This window comes from Taudactylus pleione, unplaced genomic scaffold (assembly GCF_031769625.1).
Source record: "Taudactylus pleione unplaced genomic scaffold, aTauple2 ptg000067l, whole genome shotgun sequence".
Taxonomy (NCBI): Eukaryota; Metazoa; Chordata; class Amphibia; order Anura; family Myobatrachidae; genus Taudactylus; species Taudactylus pleione.
In genome coordinates, this window is record NW_028284469.1 from 1,690,930 (window position 1) to 1,703,427 (window position 12,498).

At 43.7% G+C, this 12,498-nt stretch overlaps 1 protein-coding gene across 7 annotated transcripts in view; it reads right to left on the bottom strand.

The window, feature by feature from the left end:
* Positions 1 to 12,498, bottom strand: part of GULP1 (GULP PTB domain containing engulfment adaptor 1) — a 366,994-nt gene that overhangs the window by 164,967 nt on the left and 189,529 nt on the right. Inside the window, exon 1 of one of the 7 annotated variants that reach the window (XM_088466949.1) lies at positions 8,386 to 8,470. The exons of 3 other annotated variants lie outside the window; for them this stretch is intronic. The gene's annotated coding sequence lies outside the window, so the exon portion shown is untranslated. 3 more of the 7 variants (XM_088466953.1, XM_088466951.1, XM_088466952.1) reach the window with 3 other exon arrangements.

Consider the following 12,498-nt stretch of genomic DNA (forward strand, 5'->3'; position numbering starts at 1 on the left):
GTTGGCGTTATGTGAAGGGTAATAATAATGGAATGGTTTATTATTTTTATTCTCCAGTAATAGAATGGTAAAAAAAATATCCTGATTAATATATTTACATTGCAGACAAGAATTGCAGCAATAGCAATCCAATATTGAATCTGCTTTGTCCTTGAGCACAGTACTATGTGTAAGTATCTTGTGTTGGCAGCTCTTCTACACTAAACTGTACTTGTAGAAAATAAACCATACTGCGTGAGTTAGAAGGGAATGGTGGAAACTTTGACCTCGGACTATCCTAAAACACTTTTGCATTGTCGCCCCTCTCGCGCAGATAGTTTTCTGCCACAGAGTGTTCAAAGAAGTTACGTTTTTCCTGTGCGTCGTAAAAATACTTTGTTCAATAGTACGGCAACGCGTTCACTTTAAATGTTTAGTCACATTGAACAAAACGCCCACCGAATCATTCCGTATGCTAACCGGGGCTTTACTGGGCAGATTCTATGGCACGTGCACTTGAGAGGCACAAAATATTTAGTGACGGTAGTGTCGAAGATGATGAATGTTTTGGAAGGCCTTGCACATGAAAAATAAATTAAAATGTGGAAGAAATTGAGAAAACAGTTTGAATCGACCGTCGACTCAGCATCTGAACGATAGCAGAAATGGTAAATAACATTGACAAAGGAACAGCTAGACAAGTTTTGCATCAAGATCTTAACTTGACAAACGTTTGTGCTAAGATGGTTCCCAAGCTTCTCACTGCCGAGCAGAAGGAAAATCAAAGCAAATTTGTACAGACATTTTCAAAAAACGTCAAGTCGATTCGCATTCCTTAGATAAAGTGATGAAACATGGATCTTCCAGTACGATCCTGAGACAAAACGCCAGTCCATGTGCTGGAAAACACCATCATCACCAAGGAGGAAGAGAGCACGTCAGAACAAATCCAAATTCAAAGCCATGTTCTTTGTTTTCTTTGATATCAAGGGCGTTATTTTGGAAGATTGGGTCCCAGAAGGCGCAGCGATGACTCAACATTACTACAAAAATGTTCTAGCAACTTTGCGGGAAAGAATCAGAAGAAAGAGGACAGAATTGTGGCAAAGTGGTTCCATCCTCCATCAGGACAATGCACCAGACCACACAGCTCTTTCTGTGACGCAGTTTATTGGCTGAAAAACAGATGGCAGTGCTAGAGCACCCTCCATACTCGCCAGACCTAGCACCCTGTGACTTCTCTCTTTTCCCTAAAGTCACATCTGTAACAAGGGAACCCGTTGTGCATCAGTTACTGAGGTAAAGAAGAAAATGACGTAGCTGTGGAGACATCTGACAGATACTGAGCTACAGCGCGGCTCTGACCAATGGAAGATAAGAATGCAGCGGTGTGGCAGTAGAAGGGGAGTACATAGAAGGGGAACGGAGATAAAATGAGTTCATATAAATTTAATAGCCACATCTCATACACCAATAGGACTTTTCCTGACATAGAGGTTCCCAAACTCGAGCCTCAAGGCACCCTAACAGTCCAGGTTTTTAGGATATCCATGCTTAAAAACAGCTGACTTAATTAGTACCTCAGTCAGTTAGATTATACCATCTATGCACAAGCATGGATATCCTTAAAACCTGGACTGTTAGGGTGCCTTGAGGACTGAGGTTGGGAACCCCTGCAGTAAGCGTTACAAATATATTGTAAGTAGCTGCTTGTTTTTCATAATGATCTCTCGCCCATATTTGGAGGCTGCAGTATGTAATTATAGGAATGTGTGGTGTGAAGAAAACTTCTTACATCTAACTACTATTTACTTATTATTAGCAGATCCTATAACAGTATGTGTGATGGAGGTTAGTACATATGTTAGATAACTTATCCAGGTCTTAGGTTTATCAACCAGGCAGAACAGGTTTCCAGGATGACACAGGGTTAATGTACTGTAGCAAGTATGTATAACGGATACTGTACACAGTACAGAATATAATGTATGTACCAGATCCAATCAGGAACATATAGGGGAGCACAGGTGGTGTGCGGCAGGTGGGAGCACACACCTGTGTCTATATATATAGTGGTGGTAGTGGAGTATACACACTGGCTCTGTACATGCAGTGGTATAGCGGTTGTGCTGAAGTGGAACTAACATGGTCAGTGGTGTCTATGTGAGTATCGCTGGAGACTCTCAGGGGCATGTCCTGACCTGGAGGATGGAGCTGAAGACGTGCTGACACACTGCGCACAGGGGCATAACAATAGCCCTCGCGGTGGCTTGGGGGCATGGTGGTTGGTGGCGTATGCCTGCAGCCAGTGTTTATGCAGATTCCATGTGGTCTAGTCGTCCACATGGAATCTGCTGAAAATGTCTCTGCAAAAATGGCAGATGCCATAAGGTGCTAGAGGTCCTACATGACCTCTAGTGTCTGTCAGGGAAGCACAGTGTGTATAGCGTTACTTGGAACTGCCGGGAACGCTGGCACTGCCAGGAGAAGATGCAGAAAGCTGCCATTTTTGCCATGAAACCCCTGATAACAAGCATGAAACCTCTGGCAATGAGCATGAAACCCCTAGCAATGAGCATGGAACTCAGAGCCTGAAACCCTTAACGAGAATAGTGTCAGGGGCATAACTGTGTGTGATATAATGTTTAATGGACATTACAGTGTGTGGCATATTGTGTACTGGGCATTACGATGTGTGGCATATTGTGTAATGGGCATTACAGTGTGTGGCATATTGTGTAATGGGAATTACAGTGTGTGGCATATTGTGTAATGGGCATTACAGTGTGTAGAATATTGTGTAATGGGCATTACAGTGTGTGGCATAATGTGTAATGGGCATTACGGTGTGTGGAATAATATGTAATGGGAATAATGGTGTGTCGCATAATGAGTAATGGGATTAACGATGTGTGGCATAATGTGTAATGAGCATTATCTTGTGTGGCATAATGTGTAAGGGGCATTACAGTGTGTGGCATAATGTGTAAGGGGCATTACTATAAGGAGGACAAATGGCAAATAATGTAAGGGGCAGGAATCAGGATTTTTTTTTCCTGTGGTGGCCAATGTCTGGACGTGCAAGTTGCAAAACTAGAGTATAAGGTAGTCTTTACCTGCAAGGCCACACGCTTGCAGCAAGGCCACACCACCTTTTTGGAGCACATACTGACGGTGGGTGCAAATTCCTTATTTTTAAAATGTCTAAGGGGGCGGGGGTGCATTTTTAACTGTTCACAAGCGGAGCCAAATTGCCTAGAAAAGGCCCTTTTTGATTTACCAAAATGCCATGGGGGGGTGCCAGAAACTTTTTTTTCAAGTTACGCCACTGACTGCGCAAGCCCACTAGCGCACATGGTCAGTGGTCGCGCCTCCGACAGTCTGGAGTCCTAGTGCCGGGCACAGAGACAGTGCAGGACGCTTTCTCCTAACACTTATGATGAATTTATTTTGGATGATATAAGTGGGAGAAGTGTAACGTGATCACAAAGGGTTAATTAATTTAAATTTCAATCTGAAGAAATTTAAATTAATTAACCCTTTGTGATCACAAATCTGAAGAATATTTGTTTATGTATACATTTACTAGATATCATAATAATAATAATAACAATAATAATAATAATAATAATAATAATAATAATAATAATAATAATAATAAAAATACTACTACTACTAATAACAATAATAATAATAATAATAATAATAATAATAATAATAATAATAATAATACCTGTAATAAAAATGATAATAATAATAATAATAATAATAATAATAATAATAATAATACTACTAATAACAATAATAATAATAATAACTGTAATAAAAATGTTAATAATAATAATAATAATAATAATAATAATAATAATAATAATAATAATAATATATGAAATATCCTTTGCCAAACTCCCCTATTCCTACTAGTACTCGGACACTGGAAATCACTGCACCCGCTTCCACTCAGTAAGGGGCCAATGTTTGGAGTGATGGGGGAAGTATGTTGGGGCCTCATGGGATGTGCAATCCTGATATTATGCTGCACAATTCATGTGTGAACAATAAGAAGCTACTGATCTCTGTCACAAAAGCTTTAAAACATAATTTAGAAATGCTATGAGAGAATCTACTGGCCAATATCCCACTGTATGTAGTGACGATACAGGAAAAACAGTGATACTGTATAATCTGGAAGACAGAAATAGGAAATCTGGGGTGCTTGGAATCGTAACAACTGGTGTAAACATTTAGAGGGCAATTCAATGGACTGCCAGGCAAATCTATAGGCTACAAGCAGAAATCAGACTCCGGGACATATCCCGCTAAGCCTGGGCGATGGCGCTCGTAAATGAATCAGATTCTAGCATTTGTTTTAATATAGTGTTTGCGTCTCAGCAACTAAGGCAAATTTACTAAAAATCAATTTTGGCTCCAGTTAAGATCAACCACAATAGAACTAACATCCCCAAAATATCAACCACAGTGTTTCTGTTCAAAACAGATCATTTACTATCAGTCGATTTTGGGTTCCATTCTGATTCATTGGTGGGCTGGTTTCTATTTGAAGTTCTATTTGAAGTTCTAAATGTGTTCTATTTACACTCAATAGAACCCAAAATTGACACAAATTATACATGCACTGTATTACCAACAAACACCATCATCCCAGTGCTAATTTGCATATCCACAATTTTAAAAAGGCATTGCTACGCCTTTAAATGTCTGATTTATACAGCCAGAGTGTCACACATGCTTCTCTTTCATGGTTTTTTTCCCATCACATTGAGTTTTCAGACAATTCTACATGATTTAAAAATTTTAAATCAACTGCTAGTAAAATAGCTTTTTCTACTGATGGCTCTGGCGGGACCAATGGTGTATTTGAAGTTTTATTTTTGTGCAAAAATCAAATTTCTAGGGATTTTGAGTCGGTTTTGCCTTTAATAAATACTTTGTTGTCAAAATCACCTTAAAATCACCACAAAATAGAATGGAACTGAAAATCGACCCTTGTAAACAAACCCCAAAGTGACTGTTCTATTGCCGATTGTTTCAAGTTCCGTTGTATACTCCTGGGCCTCTTGATTTAGTCTTCCCTGAATTGTAGCATTAATATCCTAGTATAAATTAGGGATGAGCGGGTTCGGATTTCTGAAATCTGAACCCCCCCGAGCCCCCCCGATCCGAGTCCTATCCGAGTCAGGCTCGACTTTTCCCGCCTGACTCGGATCTGAAATTGAGGCAAAACGTCATCATCCCGCCTTCCGGATCTCGCGGGTTTTGGATTCTAAAAAAAGTCCCCGCGTCGGCGCCATTTCTCACTCCGGCTGTGGACAGTGAAGAGGGAGGGTGGGAGCTAGGGCTGGCTGGGCTGTATTGTGCTGCTGTTGTCCATAGGGGCTGTGACCACTCAGTCCATAGATGCTGACTGGGCTGTGTTGTGCTGCTGTTGTCCATAGGGGCTGGCTGGACTGTGTTGTGCTGCTGTTGCCCATAGGGGCTGGCTGGGCTGTGTTGTGCTGCTGTTGTCCATAGGGGCTGGCTGGGCTGTGTTGTCCAGTAAGTTGCAGTCATGGGGATGTGTCCACTCCAAAGTCTATAGGGGCTGGCTGGACTGTGTTGTGCAGTGTCCCATAAAGGCTGTAGTCCTAGAGGGGTGCTGTAGTGTTGTCCAGGGAGTGATCTGTGCATCAGGGGTGCTCCCCCAAAGTGAACTCCCAAAAAATTTTTTTTTTTTTTCTGTGTTTGTGAATTGTGTGTGCCTGTGCACGTGCATCAACAAAGTAGCGCCAAGCGTGCGCCTGTGTCATAAGGGCCGGCTGCCTTGACCATTAAATGGTGCTGTAACCCCCAAAGTGGACCTGTACTGGCAGGAAAAAGAGGCAATTTGGAGGCCCCTGTACAAACTGGCTCTATTTTACCTCAGGTGCCCCCCCTCCAGTGTGTACTCCGAAAGATTGTTTAGTGCAGCCGGGAACCTTGTCAGCGAAAGGCGTAGGAGGTTGCTTCCACAAAATGTTGAGAAGATGATGTTCATAAAAATGAATTATCAACTCTTCCAGGGAGACCAGCCTCCAGAACGTACAGAGGGACCTGTGGTGGTGGATTCCAGCGGTGACGAATTAATACTCTTTGAGGATGAGGATGTACACAACACTGAAGAGGGTGAGGAATCGGTGGATGAGGAGGATGAGACGACATCTTGCCTCAGTAGAGCCAGTTTGTGCAGGGACAGATTAATTGCCAGCTTGTTTTGTGGGGGCCCAAACGAACCAATCATTTCAGCCACAGTCGTGTGGCAGACCCTGGCGCTGAAATGATTGGTTTGTTAAAGTGTGCATGTCCTGTTTATACAACATAAGGGTGGGTGGGAGGGCCCAAGGATAATTCCATCTTGCACCTCTTTTTTTTCTTTGCATTATGTACTGTTTGGGGCCTAGTTTTTCAAACTGCCATCCTGTCTGCCACTGCAGTGTCACTCCTAGATGGGCCACGTGTTTGTGCCGCCCACTCTTGTCGCTTAGCATAGTCATCCAGCTACCTCGGTGCAACCTTTTGGACATAAAAACACTATTGTGAGGTGTGAGGTGTTCAGAATAGACTGGAAACGAGTGGAAATTAAGGTTATTGAGGTTAATAATAGCATAGAAGAAGAAAAACCCACAAATTCTGTGATTTTTAGCTGTTTTTATGCTTATTTTCAAAAAAATACAGATCCAAAACACAAAACCCAGAACCCAAAACACGGAAGGGTGGTTTTGGCAAAACCAATCCAGATCCAAAACACGAAGAAAGATCCAGATCCAAAACCAAAACACGAAAAGTGGCCGGTGCACACCCCTAGTATAAAAAATTGGTAATCAGACTGTATATTCTCCTTCTTCTGTTTTCAGTGTTGGTTCTGGACTTAGAGATCTTCTATGACTTTGAGGAGTGTTAGTGCAGTGAGATGTTTGCTTGTCTCTTTTATTAAACAACTTGCTATGTCGAGAAACTTTGCATTTAGACGCCATAATATTTATATGAAAGCCCTGTCACAAATAATTAGAAAACCAGGTCTGTTAGAGGCTGGAAACCGGGAGACATAAAGCAATTGCTTCATTAATTGTTTCAAAGTGTTTCATGAAAAATGTGCCAATCACTGGCAGATCATAATTCACGTCTCAATCAGGGAGAACGATTGTTTCTTGATGTGTAGGATACAATTGTGTTAGTTCATTGTTGTGTTCTAACATGATTATACTTTGAATCAGTGAGATCCTGTAATAGCTCTTCTCTAGATCATAGGAATTGTAAGAAACAAAGAGAAATTATCACATAACTATCGAGAGGGAATATGGTAGGCTCTATGGCTGGACATATGTGTCTCTCCTTGGAAAATTGTTAATATATAACATTATTGTGCCAATTCCCTCATTAATAATGGCTGAGAAGTGATTTCACACATGAAGACGGGACCTAGATGTTGGCTGAGGTATAGTTAGGTGCCCCCCACTTGTTGGGGAAGGCGTTTGGGATTGACATTTCTCTTAGGAGCCTTGTTATTGAATTATGGGTTCCGACACTGCTTTGCAGGTGTGTAAGATCTATACTTAAAAACCACCATTGAAAGACAACTCCCTAGCAGCGGCGCAGAGGGGAAGGCCTCAGATCGCAGCTCTCTCCAGAGATATCTTGGTGCCACAATCAGTTTTCCCCATGGGGTGGGGAGATAGAAGCAGGATTCCAAAATGCCATAAAATCAGGGATAATATGCTGGTGATTACTGTACATTGACATTCATACTTCATTTTAGAGGTAGTGATGTAATTAGTGCACAGTGACAGCCTAGTGACATGGGGAACTGTGCCGCTGAGAAGCAGGTGAGAGATGAGCTTAGGTACTGTGCAGAGAACCGTCCCTCCACAGGGAAGCAGTCAGGAAGCCGATGTAAGGAATCCCGACCATCGGCTTCCCGATTGTCTAATCCTGGCAAGGGGTTAAATGACATTTTACCTAAGTCGGGAGCCCAACACCCAGCTTACCGATCGAAGGGGGCGGGGGTTAGGTTTAGGGTTCCCGGTGAAGACTTAGGGTTAGGCACCCCCCAGGAGGCTATGTTTAGGCTAGGGGAAGGGGGACTTAGGTTTAGGTGGCGGGGAAGGGGGGCTAGGTTAGGTTTAGGCACTTAGAGGGGGGATTAGGGTTAGGCACTTGGGGGGGAAGTTAGGGTTAGGCATCCCTAAGGGAGGGTTAGGGTTAGGGGGGTAGAATTAGGTACATCATTTTTTTTTACAATTAACCAGTTTTTCACAGGTACAAAACACAGGCAGCTTACACACATCTCACTGATATGTGCAGGCTGGATGCTCGGGAGAGTTTTGCAGAGAGAAGACATTGCAATCTCGGGTGAGTAATCTCCTTCCATACTTGTTACTCGGGGGAGAAATCACGATCTTCTTCACCATCGGCCATCTCACTCTCAGCTAAACTCACTTCTTAGTAAATTCGTGATTTTCAGGAGCCTCAAATCACCTTCGGTGATGCTAATCGAGTTGAAAAAAAAAAAAAACTCGATCAGACTCGATTCTTAGTAAATATACCCCTTACTCTTTTCAACCAGTGTCTTTGTATTATATGTGTTTTACTTTAATGTCAAATTTACTAATCTGTACTCCTTTACCCCAGAGGCATAACATGTACTAAACATATAAATTAAGTCAAGATGGGATAAAAGTCTACCCGGGTGAAACCGTGTACATCAGTCAGTAGAGAGCTAGATAGATAGATGGGAAGCAGTCAGGAAGCCGACGGTCGAAATGCCGACTACCGGCTTTCCGACTGTCTATTCCTGGCAGGACAGCCGCAGGGGGGAGGGTTAGGTTAGGGGCTCCCAGGGGGTACTTAGGGCTAGACACCCCCTGGGAGGGTTAGGTTTAGGCTAGGGAAAGGGGAGGGTTAGGCACCCCTGGGGGAGGTTTGGGTCAGGCAGAGAATGTGTATTCTGAATGAGATGGATGTATGGAGTGAGAAGGATATTGGAACCCAGTGTGATTGTTATGGTGAACAAATGAGAAGACTGTGGGCACTGAGTGGGATGTGTGTGCCACGTAACTGCTCAGACCTCAATTGCATAGACTGCATGTGTGTATTCCAATGAGCACACAATTCTGTGAATTAGCAGCTCCACCAATTTGTGAGTGATAGCAATCTCACTCAGTGAGAGTGCTGAATCTGCAGTTAACCACAGGGTGTGATGGCATACCATATCTGTATTGCACAAGGAACACGTCCATTAAGGTGTGAATTTCATTGCATTTTTAAGTTTTAGTGGCAGAAATTCAGTAGGTTTTGTGAAATTTCAGATCATGTCTAAGAAGCCTTAATGGGACATGTGAAACTGTAAGGTTTTTTGTCTATGGAATTTCATTGCTTTTTTTTATAATTTATTAACAATCAGGGATGGGATCAGCAAACCGGGCCTCCTGTAGGGGAGAAAGGCAACAAAATGGTACACTAGTGCTGGTGGCGGAGGAGACAGCACACAGGAGGTGTTTTGGGGGTGCAGAAAGAGAGACGGCTGAGGGGGCAGGTGTGCGGGGCCAGTGGCAGCAGTGGGGCAGTGCACAGGGGCAGCAGCGGGGGACAGAAAGGCTCACTGGCGCTGATAGTCCCATCCCTGAACTGCTTCTTAAGGTCCCTACACACAGAACGATGTGCTCACCTTACGATGTCGTGAACGATTTCCCTTGCACACTCCCCGGCACTCCAGGACACGATATGGTGCTTAAACAGCACATTTTGACTTAAGAACTATCGTGCAAGATCTAAAGATAGCTGACTGCATACACCGATCAGTCTGGCTTGCATCTGAAAAAAAAAATCAATTAGACAGAGACGCATGGACGGATCAGTGAGATCCGTCCATGCATCTGTGTTAAAAAAATTAATAAAATGAAGTATATATACTGTATAAAAAAAATGTGTGGCCCCCCCCCCAAAGGAACAACCAGCCCCGGGCTCTGGAGACCCAGTACTGGCTGTGCTAAATACAGGGGACAAATGATGTAGGTGTCCCCCGTATGAAGCACACCAGCACCGGGCTTCTCAGAACCAGTCCTGGTTGCCAAAATACAGGGGACCAATGCCGGGGATCCCTGGGGAGTTGGGGACCCCACATAAAGGGGTCCCCCTCTCCAGGGCACACCAGGCCCAGGCTGACACCCCTGGACAGGTTGATTGTGTAGTGTGGGGCATTTGTTGATAGTAAAAATATTGTCTGTTGCTGTGAAACAGTAGGACCCAGGAAGCCTTCCCTGCATGCTGGTACTTGGAGAACCACAAGTACCAGCATTACGGGCCCACTGGTACCTGTAGTTCCACAGCAAAAGACAATATTAAAATTAACACAAGACACATACACCTTTGAAAGTGAATTTTTTTTTAACACAATCAGAACTGGGTCTCCAGAGCCCGGGGCTGGTTGTTCTTTTGGGGAGGGACATGCGTTTTTTTTTTTACACAGGTTTTATTTATTTTTTTAAACACAGAAACACAGACGGATCTCACTGATCCTGTCCGTGCTTCTGTGTATCATTTATACACAGATGCAGGCATCACGGATCTTCCTGATCCGAGCCTGCATGTCTGCCGCTAACGCCCACTAACTCCTCCGGGTCCTGCAGCCCACACCACCACTGCTAACGCCCGCTACCTCCCCCAGGTCCTGCAGCCTGCACCACCGCAACTAACGTCTGCTACTTTCCCCGGGTCCCAACCGCATTTAACGCCCGCTTCCTTCCCCCCGAGTCCCACCGCTGCTACCGCCCACACTGACCAGCCATCTTGGTGCACCCAGGTGAAGCCACAGTGAGTACACCCCTCTGCTGGAGGCTCCTACTGAGGCTGCGGAACAAGTTGAAGCTCCCTATCTGTATAATGGCGCAATTGTGAGGTAATAAGAGGTAATAGTTTAAAAACTGTAACTTTCTCAATTACCTGAACCCCAAAAGCACCTACCCTGGAACAATAGCTACCTAGTAAAACCAACCCCAAGTCTAAATTTGCCCCCTACCCTGACTTATGCCTTCCCAAAAATCCCCTCATAGAGAACAACACAAAAGTGATCCTAACTGAGAGTGTCAAAAAAAATTGACAGTATAAGCTTTAGTTTACTCCCAAATCCTCATTTTTTTGCCCTGAAATTTGGTAGACAGCACCGAGCAACAGTTCTACCAATCCGTGCCAAATTTCAGCTCAGTAACTCCAGTAACTTTTGAGGTGTAGCCCCTTAAACATCATGACACCCCCTCGGGAGTTCTCTATGGGAGAATGCTGTTTATTTCGATTCAGCCTTAATATATATATGTATGTGTATATATATATATATATATATATATATATACATGACTGTACTTTTATATACATACACGACTGTCCCCTTATAATATGACCGTAACCTTGTTTTGTTTTTTTCAAGTAGAAATTGTTCATCTGTTTTTATTTCATCTTTTCAGATTTGGGTAATTAAATTATTATCTCATGTTTATCTCATTTGCTAATCTCCTACTAATACTCTTTTCCAATGGTTATTTCCTGGCAACAAATTTGTTTTTCCCAATTCCCAGTCTTGCTAATTAGCTGTGATGGATAGTTGTTCAAATTGCTGTCAATCCAAAAAATATTAACCACTGTGAGTATTAACAGATAATAATGATTTAAAGTCCCAGGGGGGAGTAACAATTAGAATGAGTGAGTGGTCTGCAGTAAAAGTTACCAGGATACTTATCGCATAGTCAGATAGATGATATAACAGTTGTGCTAGACCAATTAGCTGCCCTTTGTTCCAAGATCGATTGTTTCCTATGATGTGCTAAGACTCTTACTCCGTTCTGCGACGGGGGCTCTTCTTTGTAGGGGGTGGGGGCAACAGCAGCAGTTTATAGTCCAAAAATATTACAATAAGTATTACTGTTAAAGCAAGGGCATCGTAACGCTCGGGGGGGCCCGTGTGCAGTGAAGCCCCTAATCTGAGCAGCGCCCCCCTCCTCCCAACCAGGCATTCTACCCTGCTCCGGCAAGTCGATTCCTCCTCCATGGCGCCATCTTCCCAGTGCTATTGAGGAAGATGGCGCATTCGCGCACGAGAGTGCAGAGGCTCTGGCCAATTGCAGGAGTCTGTGCTGTCGCAGCACAGCGCCATCTTCCCAAGGATGGTGCCGCAGAGGAGGAGGGACCCACTTATGGAGCAAGGTAAGTATGGGTGTAGGGCAGTGATTCCCAACCTCGGTCCTCAAGGCACACTAACAGTCCTGGTTTTGGTGATATCCAGGCTTGAGCACAGATGGTTAAATCAATATAACTGAGGTACTAATTAAGTCACCTGTGCTCCAGTATGGCTAGCCTCAAAACCAGGACTGTTAGTGTGCCTTGAGGACCGTGGTTGGGAACCCCTGGTGTAGGGAGTGAGGTGCGGGGCCAATCTATGACTGCTATCACTGTGGATCGGGCAGCATTGCAGGACCCCCACCCGGTGGCTGCATG